Below are 12,191 nucleotides of genomic sequence, written 5' to 3'. Positions count from 1 at the left end.
GCCGTTCGGCCTGTCAAATGCTCCGGCGGTTTTTCAAGACCTCATTAACGATGTTCTCCGTGACTTCCTTGGGAAGTTCGTGGTCGTTTATCTTGACGACATTTTGATATACTCTGAGTCTATGGAACAACATGTTACCCAGGTGCGTCTGGTTCTTCAAAAATTACGAGAGAATCATTTATATGCCAAGCTTGAGAAGGGTGATTTTCACATCACAGAGGTGTCTTTCTTGGGGTACATTATTTCTCCCAAGGGATTTGTCATGGAACCGAAAAAACTCCAGGCCATCCTTAATTGGGCGCAACCCACTAATTTAAAAGCAATTCAGCGCTTTTTAGGGTTTGCTAATTATTATAGGCGGTTCATTCATACTTTTTCTGACCTGGTCGCTCCCATAGTAGCTTTGACTAAAAAAGGAGCAGATCCCTCCAATTGGTCGCTTGAAGCTGAGTTAGCCTTCCGGGCCTTGAAGCAGGCCTTTGTCTCAGCTCCTGTCCTCAGAAATCCTAATCCGGAGCTTCCCTTTATTGTGGAGGTTGATGCCTCAGAGGTTGGAGTGGGGGCTATCCTTTCTCAGGAAGATCCGGAGTCTCAGGAGTTACATCCTTGTGCCTTCATATCCAGGAAATTCTCCTCCGCTGAATCCAACTATGACGTTGGTAATCGGGAATTACTGGCAGTAAAATGGGCTTTCGAGGAATGGAGGCATTGGCTGGAGGGAGCTAGGATTACTATTACTGTTTTTACTGACCATAAGAACCTGCAATATATTGAATCAGCTAAACGGCTTAATGCTCGGCAGGCACGTTGGGCATTGTTTTTTTACTCGTTTCAGGTTTATAATCACCTTCAGGCCTGGTTCCAAGAATACGAAAGCTGATGCCCTGTCACGTTGCTTTCTTCCGGTTCACAATAGCAATCCTGTTACTACCCCCATAGTTCCATCTTCAGTCATCCGGGCAGGCCTCACACAGGATTTATTTACTCAGTTAAACCAGCTTCAACACCAAGCTCCTAGGCTTACTCCTGCTGGTCGTCTTTTTGTCCCTGAATTTTTTGAGAGGCACTGTTTTAACTGAGTTTCATGACAACAAAGTCTCGGGGCATCCGGGTATCTCTAAGACCTTGGAGTTAGTCTCTCGCTCATTGTGGTGGCCTAGTCTTTCTAAAGACATTAAGGAATTCGTCCATTCCTGTCAGGTTTGTGCTCAGCATAAGGTTCCTCGTTCGTTGCCTATCGGGCAACTTATGCCTTTAGCCGTTCCTCTCAGGCCATGGTCTCATATTTCCATGGATTTCGTGGTGGACCTTCCCCTTTCAGCCGGATTGCGAGTCATTTGGGTGGTAGTGGACCGTTTTAGTAAAATGGCTCATTTCATTGCTCTTCCCCGATTACCCTCTGCTCAAGGGTTGGCAGTTTTGTTCCTCCGCCATGTGTTCAGGCTCCATGGTTTGCCCACCGATGTTGTCTCTGATCGGGGTCCACAATTCATCGCACGATTCTGGAAACGTTTTTGTGCCTCTTTGAAGATGAAACTGTCTTTAACATCGGGTTACCATCCACAGTCTAACGGGCAAACCGAACGAGTCAACCAGTCATTAAAACAATACTTACGCTTGTATTCGGCCAAACTCCAGAATGATTGGTCCGAGTTTCTTCCTTTGGCCGAATTTGCTTATAATAACTCTTGTCATTCCTCCACCAAGGAATCCCCATTCTTTTCAGTCATTGGTTTTCATCCTAGAGCCAACTCTTTTTTCCATCATTCTCCAGTTTCCTCGTTGACCTTAACCTCCCATCTCAGAGCAATTTGGAGAAAAGTGCACCTTGCCCTCAGAAAAGCGGCCTTCCGAGAAAAGAAATTTTCTGATAGGCTCCGATGTCCTTGCACTTTTAAGGTGGGAGATAAGGTATGGTTGTCAACTCGCAACATCAAGCTTCGACAACCCTCGGCTAGACTGGGACCCAAATTTATTGGACCGTTTCTTATCATTAAGAAGGTCAACCCAGTTGCTTTTCGGCTACGCTTGCCAAGATCTCTCAGAATTGGGAATACTTTCCATTGTTCCCTGTTGAAACAATATGTTTCTTCCAGCAGATTTCCTCGGAGGACCTCCCAGGGTAGATCTCCAGTGGATGTGCAGGGACAACAGGAGTTCTTGGTAGAGAAGGTGTTAGATTCAAAAGTTTCCCGGGGCCGGCTTTATTTTTTGGTTCACTGGAATGGCTATGGTCCGGAGGAAAGGTCTTGGGTCTTGGATAAGGATCTTCATGCCCCTAAACTCAAGAGATTATTCTTTCAGGAATTTCCTCAGAAACCTGGCTTTAGGGGTTCGTTGACCCCTCCTCAAGGGGGGTACTGTTAGGTGCCGCGGACCGGGACTTCCTCCCTGCCCGGCGCCTAGCAACTAGGGACGCGGAGCGCGCTGAGCCGCCGGTCCCTAGCAACGCTAGGACGCCGTGCGCGCCGAGCCGCTGGGACCCTAGCAACGAGGACGCCACAGACGGACCGCGTTCCCCGTTGCTGGGTTGATTATTTAACTGTGCACACATGTTTTCTGGTCGTGCAGCAAGGCAGCTGCACGACATTCATTGTAATCAGGCTCTGGACTCTGATTGGAGGATTCCCTGCTAAATACCTTCTCAGTGCCTCACACAGACGCTGGTGATAGTTTCCTGCATGTTGCTCATGTTGGTGAACGTCTGTTCCTGGTCTGCTGTGCCCGGTCATTCCAGTCCTCTGAGTTCCTGAGTCTTGGTGTTTGTCATCTCATCCCAAGGAGTTCTCCTGGTCCTCATTTACCTGTGACAGTCTTTAGAGGATCTTGTTTGGTTTCGTGAGTGGCGGCTCTGCCGCGTGCTGCGGCCTAGGCCGCTTTATATTGTGTTCTGGTTTTGGAGCATTTGCGGAGGTATCCGCTTCCACGGTCCTCTCCGGAACTCGGCGGTGCCGTGTAGGAGAGTGGACAAGTGGAGTATTTTGGTTGTTCTTTTCCCTGGCGGTAATCCACGCATACTTTAGTTTTAGGTTTGTTAGTAGCCCCTTGCCTTGTTGTTTAGTTAGAGGGCCCCTTGTTATCACCCTGTCTCGGTTCACTCTTTGTCTCTCATTAAGTCCTGAGGGGGCATCGGAGTTGGGCAGACGTAATCCACCCTTCAAAACGCGGCTGCCATGGGCCCAAGCAACCATAGTCTCGCAAGAGTGTACTGACAGCACGGGCGAGACAACGGAGATAGGGTGCCAGGGGCTATTCCCATTCCTTTCCCCTTTCCCAGCATTACGTTCTTGTATTCAGGTCCTTTCATATAAGATCACCCCAGACCTGAGTATTAGAATCATAACACGCTGCTGTTGCTGCTGGGAGTCGATCGGCATCCCAGAGGGGAAGTCGGAAGACCACTTGTACTACTTCCAGTAAGCAATTGACTGTCCAACAGTCCTTTGCGAGGAAGATGAAATATCACAGCAGTCATCCTGCTGCAAAGCGGATAACTCAGGTCTTGTCAGCCTGGGTGGTGAGAAACGTGGTTCCGGTATCCACCGTTAATTCAGAGGCAACTAGAGACTTGATTGAGGTACTGTGTCCCCGGTACCAAATACCATCTAGGTTCCATTTCTCTAGGCAGGCGATACCGAAAATGTACACAGACCTCAGAAAAAGAGTCACCAGTGTCCTAAAAAATGCAGTTGTACCCAATGTCCACTTAACCACGGACATGTGGAGCAGGGCAGACTCAGGACTATATGACTGTGACAGCCCACTGGGTAGATGTATTGCCTCCCGCAGCAAGAACAGCAGCGGCGGCACCAGTAGCACCATCTCGCAAACGCCAACTCGTTCCTAGGCAGGCTATGCTTTGTATCACCGCTTTCCATAAGAGGCACACAGCTGACAACCTCTTACGGAAACTGAGAAACATCATCGCAGAATGGCTTACCCCAATTGGACTCTCCTGGGGATTTGTGACATCGGACAATGCCAGCAATATTGTGCGTGCATTACATCTGGGCAAATTCCAGCACATCCCATGTTTTGCACATACATTGAATTTGGTGGTGCAGAATTATTTAAAAAACGACAGGGGCGTACAAGAGATGCTGTCGGTGGCCCGAAGAATTGCGGGCCACTTTCGGCATTCAGCCACCGCGTGCCGAAGACTGGAGCACCACCAAACACTCCTGAACCTGCCCTGCCATCATCTGAAGCAAGAGATGGTAACTAGGTGGAATTCAACCCTCTATATGCTTCAGAGGATGGAGGAGCAGCAAAAGCCCATTCAAGCTTATACATCTGCCCACGATACAGGTAAAGGAGGGGGAATGCACCTGACTCAAGCGCAGTGGAGAATTATTTAAACGTTGTGCAAGGTTCTGCAACCCTTGGAACTTGCCACACGTGAAGTCAGTTCAGACACTGCCAGCCTGAGTCAGGTCATTCCCCTCATCAGGCTTTTGCAGAAGAAGCTGGAGACATTGAAGTAGGATCTAAAACAGAGCGATTCCGCTAGGCATGTGGGACTTGTGGATGGAGCCCTTAATTCGCTTAACCAGGATTTACGGGTGGTCAATCTGTTGAAATCAGAGCACTACATTTTGGCCACCGTGCTCGATCCTAGATTTAAAACCTACATTGTATCTCTCTTTCCGGCAGACACAAGTCTGCAGAGGTTCAAAGACCTGCTGGTGAAAAAAATTGTCAAGTCAAGCGGAACGTGACCCGTGAGCAGCTCCTCCTTCACATTCTCCCGCAACTGGAGTGCGAGGAAAAGGCTAAGAATTCCGAGCCCACCCACTGGTGGTGATGCAGGGCAGTCTGGAGCGAGTGCTGACATTTGGTCCGGACTGAAGGACCTGCCAACGATTACTGACATGTCGTCTACTGTCACTGCATATGATTCTCTCACCATTGAAAGAATGGTCGAGGATTATATGAGTGACCGCATCCAAGTAGGCATGTCAGACAGTCCGTACGTATACTGGCAGGAAAAAGAGGCAATTTGGAGGCCCCTGCAGAAACTGGCTTTATTTTACCCAAGTTGCCCCCCCTCCAGTGTGTACTCCGAAAGAGTGTTTAGTGCAGCCGCTCACCTTGTCGGCAATCGGCGTACGAGGTTACTTCCAGAAAATGTGGAGAAGATGATGTTCATCAAAATGAATTATAATCAATTCCTCCGTGGAGACATTCACCAGCAATTGCCTCCAGAAAGTACACAGGGACCTGAGATGGTGGATTCCAGTGGGGACGAATTAATAATCTGTGAAAAGGGGCATGTACACAGTGAAAGGGGTGAGGAATCGGAGGATGATGATGAGGTGGACATCTTGCCTCTGTAGAGCCAGTTTGTGCAAGGAGAGATTGATTGCTTCTTTTTTGGTGGGGGCCCAAACAACCAGTCATTTCAGTCACAGTCGTGTGGCAGACCCTGTCGCTGAAATGATGGGTTCGTTAAAGTGTGCATGTCCTGTTTATACAACATAAGGGTGGGTGGGAGGGCCCAAGGACAATTCCATCTTGCACCTCTTTTTTTTCTTTCATTATTCTTTGCATCATGTGCTGTTTGGGGACTATTATTTGAAGTGCCATCCTGCCTGACACTGCAGTGCCACTCCTAGATGGGCCAGGTGTTTGTGTCTGCCACTTGTGTCGCTTAGCTTAGTCACACAGCGACCTTGGTGCGCCTCTTTTTTTTCTTTGCATTATGTGCTGTTTGGGGACTATTTTTTTGAAGTGCCATCCTGCCTGACACTGTAGTGCCACTCCTAGATGGGCCAGGTGTTTGTGTCGGCCACTTGTGTCGCTTAGCTTAGCCATCCAGCGACCTCGGTGCAAATTTTAGGACTAAAAATAATATTGTGAGGTGTTCAGAATAGACTGAAAATGAGTGGAATTATGGTTATTGAGGTTAATAATACTATGGGATCAAAATGACCCCCAAATTCTATGATTTCAACTGTTTTTGAGGGTTTTTTGTAAAAAAACACCCGAATCCAAAACACACCCGAATCCGACAAAAAAATTTCAGGGAGGTTTTGCCAAAACGCGTCCGAATCCAAAACACGGCCGCGGAACCGAATCCAAAACCAAAACACAAAACCCGAAAAATTTCCGGTGCACATCACTAGTTTTAAAGGAGCAATAAAATTAAATACAAAACCAGGGGTGTTTATTTAATATTATTGCCTCTTTAAATTCAGATGCAAAAACCACTGAAGACGCTGCGGCTTGAAAAGCATTGAAAATTTACCCCTTGGTTTCCATTCTCTTATGCGATTTCAGCACAGATCCAAACAATGCATGAATATTTTTTTTAATCATTCTCTAACTTCAGGATGACCAAAGCCATTCAGAGATTTCTGCTGCCCCCATGTGAAATCATCCTGAACTAAAATATTGAAATTTCTGCTTGAGCATACTTACAACAATGTCTCCATATATTGCTTTCTAAAACAATTATGCATTAGCTTATAGTTAATATTAACAATTTTCAAATAAACTATTTCATTAATTAAAATGATACTATGGACGTTATGTATCTAATGAGCCAAAACATTACGGTCACCTTCCTGCTATGCTATTGCTCCTTTGTGTGCTGCCAAAACAGCTCTAACCCACCAAGAAATGGACTCTGAAACCTCTGAAGGTGTCCTGTGATATCTGGTACCTGGACGTTACCAGAAGATCCATAAACTAATGGAAGTTGCAAGGTGGAGATACCACCTATCAGGCTTACATTTTAACGCAATAACAATTTGATGGATATAAAATGTGAAACATAAAAACCTTATAACTAAAAATATTTGAATGTAATGATATTGTAGAATTTATGGATATCCGGGCTCTAGGTCGACCATGGCCAACTACTAATGGTCGACATGCATTAGTTCGACATAGACACAAAGGTAGACATAGTTAATAGGTTAATGTGTAAAAGATCGAGAGTGCTTATGGTCCACAGGTACAAAAGGTCAACAGGTTCACATGGTCGATACAGTTTTTTTAACACTTTAATCAAGTTTTTCACACTTTATCATCCACGTGGACTATGATTGGGAATAGTAACCTTGTTGTAAGCCTGGCGAGACATGTGAGAAGACTAGATAAACTAATTGGGGTTCCACATGCTTTGATGGCAATAACACCAAAACAAAGTCAAAATGCTGTGTCAACCTTTTTTTGTGTCAACCTTTTGTCATGTCGATCTTTTCATACTTCATCCTTTTGACCATGTTGACCTTTTGTCATTGGTTGACCTAATAGTTGTAGACCTTTTCCATGTACAGTAGATCTGCTGACCCGTACCCTAATTTATGTACATCAGTCAGTTAATAAGGGATAACAAAGAGGTATGGATCATTAGGGCAACCCTGATTAGGTTGACAGTCAATAGGTTGACCCTATATGATCGACAAGGCAAAGGTCGACATGGTGAAAAGGTCAACAGTTAAAAGGCAGGCAATGGAAATGGTAGACAGGTACAAAAGGTTGACATGAAAAGGCAGACATGAAAAATGGTCAACACAATTTTTTATTTGTTTTTGTTTTGTGTCATTTTCGCTGTCAAACCACAGGGATCCGTGTACCGCTGTGCTCCTCTCAGGCTACTATTTCCAATCGTAGTCCACGTGGATCGAAGAGTATGAAAAAGTTGCAAAAACTCCTTGAAAAGTTGTGTCGACCATGTGTGTCGATCTTTGTGATGTCGACTATTTGAACATGTTGACCATAAGTACTGTTGACCTAATGCATGGCGACTATTAGTGGACGACCTATAGACTGGGTACCATAACAAGAGCCATGAAATTATCATGCATGTGAGGGAGAGATAAAGACAACTTAATGTTACATTGTGGAGGAAGGGTAGAAGGGAGCGTCTGCTGTTGGGATCTCTGGTGAGCTACAAGTGTGGCATTCTGTATAAAGCACTTCAGCTTGATATATTAAAACTTTTTTTGGACAATCCTGGAGTTCATGTAGCTGTATGTTAAAAAGCAGACGACCTTTAGCATCACAAGGTACACCAATGCACCTTGCCATATTTTATGACAGGGAAATTTTAATTTCCTATTTATATGACACTAGGATTTTCCAGCTTCATACATAATTTGTTCCAGCCGTGCCTATAGAGATTTGCACTTTATATGTATTCAAACTTATATCTTATACATATACTGTATAATACTTTTGAGTGACCATTGCTTTTTGATCCATTTTTCCAAATTTGTTTATATTGTATCTCTTTTACATCCTTCCTAACCCAAATTCCTATATCAACACTCTCTAATTTGTGTGAGGGATTTATGGTCTAGGTTCAATATTGCCAATATTTGACCTTATCCTGTTATAACAGACAGCAGACATGTTTTTACTTCTTTCATTATGGCTGGTATTAGTAGTACCCTCTCACCTGTGGTTCAATGTACTGACAAAACCACTAGACGGTAGAAGTAATACTAAAACTTCAAAAGCCATGATTCTTTTCTATGTACCTTTTTCAAACACTCTCTCATCTGGAAAGATATTCGCTCGCTAGCTTCTTTTAGCAGCATTGCACATGCTAAGCCTCCACCCTCTGGGAGTGTATCTTAGCTTAGCAGAATTGCGAATAAAAGATTAGCAGAATTGCGAATAGAAATTTCTTAGCAGTTTCTGAGTAGCTCCAGACTTACTCAGCCATTGCGATCAGTTCAGTCAGTTTCGTTCCTGGTTTGACGTCACAAACACACCCAGCGTTCGCCCAGACACTCCCCCGTTTCTTCAGACACTCCCGCACACGCCCAGAAAACGGCAAGTTTCTGCCCAGAAACACCCACTTCCTGTCAATCACAGTACGATCACCAGAACGATGAAAAATCCTCGTCATGCCATGAGTAAAATACCTAACTTTTGTGTAAAATAACTAAGCGCATGCGCTCTGCGAACCTTGCGCATGCGCAGTAAGCGACTAATCGCAATATAGCGAAAATCGGCAACGAGCGAACAACTCAGAATGACCCCCATTGTGGCCACTCTTGCATTGCCTGAATGCAACATCATTTAGCCCATACTAAGTACAGAAAGCAGAAATGAGTTCTATTTCTTTTCAATCCTCCTTAAGACTTGCCCACGGCTATACTATCCTGAATTCGCCCGATCTTGTCAAATCTCAGAAGCTAAGCAGGGATTGGTCTGGTCAGTATTTGGATGGGAGACCACCTGGGAATACTAGGTACTGTGGGCACTTCAGTCAGGTGAAAATCCTTTAGACATTATATTTTTAGCCCTTCTCTGGCTTCCTCTATACTTACTAACTTCACAGATTTTGGATCCATTAATCAGCATCCCACCCCCTCAGTGAGAATCCAGATTTCTTTATTTGATTTAAACCACACAGGAATCCTATACCCAGAACCTAGATTTTCACTGATTACTTGGTTTCTTGACCTTTATTTATTAACAGGCAATCAAGATGTTTAAAGGTGAACAAGATTGATGTTCACCATATGTGTATAATAATTGTTTTATGGTAATTCATTAAAGATTATATTTTATACTTCATCTATGTTTACACATTTACTAATTTACTATTTATTTATTTACTTATTTACATAATGAATTCAAGAGTGCTCCAAAAAAGGTCATTTTTGTCTTTGCTCTTAACCACACTTGTAGTGTAATCTACAAAATTATTTTGGAGCACCACCAATTGGATACTGTTTACAATTAATATTCACAGTTTTAATATTGGTTTAATACATATACACTACTTATACTTCTTCCATGGTTGGACTGGACTTATCCTCTTCTCTGAAAATAATAGCCTATCTAGACAAAGACTACTTACTGTATATAACAGGAATAATGGTAGTCATTTTTATATAGGGATTTAGAGCAAATGGTTGACAGTACTTGGGTCAATAACTTTGGAAGGATGGTTTATTGGAAAAGTATCATATCTTTGATATATTATTGAAGCAAGTTGTCATTTTCACCTTTACAACTAGCTGCCGTGTGTTAAGGTGGTCATACACTGTGCAATTATCAGACCAGCTAATTACCAGCTCATCTGCTTGATAACTGCACAGATTATGGCCCGATCAGCAAATAAAACTCTGTCTGAATCTTTCAGCATGCCTGACTGATACAGTAATTGGTGACAATGTATGTACTCACCATCACACAGACAGGCCACTTATTTGACAGTGTATAGCAATGTTAGGTAATTGGTCTGTCTGTCTAATGGTGAGTTTTATCTTACAGTATGGTCAGCTTTACTGATAATCAACTGCATGGAGGGAGCATCTAGGTCTTTCCAGTGAGAGGGTATTAATGTATATTATATTTTAATATATGTGAATGGTCTTTGTTTTTCTAAAGTACTTTTCTAAAATGATAGGTGTAGGAGGAGGAGACATCTGTATATTGTTTGTTATGCCAAGTTATATTGCATTACCTGTAGGCTCCAATGTAACAACTAATGTTGTGGACATTTCTTTGTTAAGGTATGCCTGACTTCAATATGCAATCATCGCCATTCCTCAAGATGTAAAACTCCAGGTCTGAAGTACATGTTGTTTCCTCATGTCTTGCTTATTGCATTTGTTCATACAGCTTGGCATGTGGGCGAGATCAGTGGCCATTGCTGTGTCAAACAAAGGGTTAATAAATGTTGCTCTTTCGTGGAGCAGGGCATATTGGGGTATGCTGGAAGGTATGTAAGCTACAGTAGGGGGCTGATTCTGAGTTGAGAGCAAATCATAGAGAGCAAGTAACTGTGCGGGACAAACCATGTTTCAGTATAAGGAGTGCAAATACATTTATTGTTTTGCATGCCGGGTAAATACTGTCTGCTTTTGCATGTAGCCCACAAATACTGGACAGCTTTATTAGCCATTGATTTGCCAAGGTGCAAAGTCACATGCTCTTTTTTTCATTTTACTCCCAAATCAGAATCAGCTAATAGGTGCAGTGATATGTCGCCCGTATACTGAGTCCACATGAAAAACAAGATATTGGGCCAAATGTAATTGAGTGAGAATTTCAAAGAGTGAGAGATTTGGTAAGGTTTTGCAGGTTTTTTTTAAAGTGGCAATCATTTACACAGTAAGATCAACCTGGTTTTGCAGTGTAAATGATTGCCACTTTAAAAAGAAAAAAAAAGAAAAACCTTACCAAATCTCTCACTTTCTGAAACTCTCACTCTATTACATTTGGCCCACAGTGTTGAGGGACAAAATATCTATAGGGAGCAAGTTCATAAATGTGACAAATGCGATCAGATGTGATTCTTCCTTGCTGTACTGAATATTTTAAGAATAAAATAAAATACTTATTTATTAAGAACCCGGCATTTGAGGTATTATAAAATGATGCAGAACCTTTAAGTGACTTTACCTTTTCTACTATGCACCTTTCCACCTGAACTCACAGTCTAGCAAATAATAACACAAAGGAGGTGTATATTAAATAATGCCATCACCTATACTGTATATACATATGGCACTCACAGAGGTAAATTTGTACAAAACTAGAATTTCAGCACTACAGCACATAATTTGCAGTTGGTAAAGTACCATCAACAACTTATAGTTAAGTTAAAAAAGGGGGAATTGAGTACTTTCCGCTTCTCATTTAGAAGAATATTGTAAAAAGGTATATGTTTTTCAAAAATAAATAATTTTTTATATAATGAGTCTTTAATGATGTTTGTGACCAGAGCATAAACCGTTTAATATACAAGGCACCTGCATCACATTATAAAACGTAGTTACATGTCAATGTATATTACTCTGCAATGTCTTGCAACTCGCCTTTGTTCTTACAGTTTAAATGAAACACACATTTTTTTTTGTAAACCACTAAGAGAGTGCCAGCTGCAGAACTCTTTATTTATTTTTTAGGTTACCTGAATTGGGTAACTGACATGCCATGGTTTGGAAGACTTGAAAAGTTCAAGGCTGTAAGATTACGCTTCCTAAGAGGCATGGTAACAGGACAGAGGTTTTTTATGTTTCATATGGAACGATTTCTGAACATTTGTAGCAAGGAAATGAAATTAATACAGTATTATCTGGTGCATTTCAGCTAGCTATTTCATAAGCTGGTGTTCTAAGCTTCAGCTATAACAAATGTTACAAAGATTTTATGAATCCATCCATGTTCCATCATGTAATATGCAAAATGAACACTAACAGCCTCTGCTGATGTGATTT

General features: G+C 42.6%; 1 pseudogene; it reads left to right on the top strand.

Annotated features, from left to right (window-relative positions):
- Positions 1-9,101: 9,101 nt before the first annotated feature.
- Positions 9,102-9,220, top strand: LOC134912713 (5S ribosomal RNA; annotated as a pseudogene).
- The last annotated feature ends 2,971 nt before the right edge of the window (positions 9,221-12,191 follow it).

This window comes from Pseudophryne corroboree, chromosome 4, assembly GCF_028390025.1.
Source record: "Pseudophryne corroboree isolate aPseCor3 chromosome 4, aPseCor3.hap2, whole genome shotgun sequence".
NCBI classification, from domain to species: domain Eukaryota; kingdom Metazoa; phylum Chordata; class Amphibia; order Anura; family Myobatrachidae; genus Pseudophryne; species Pseudophryne corroboree.
The sequence above is the reverse complement of the archived record's forward strand: the minus strand, read 5'-3'. Positions and strand labels throughout refer to the sequence as shown.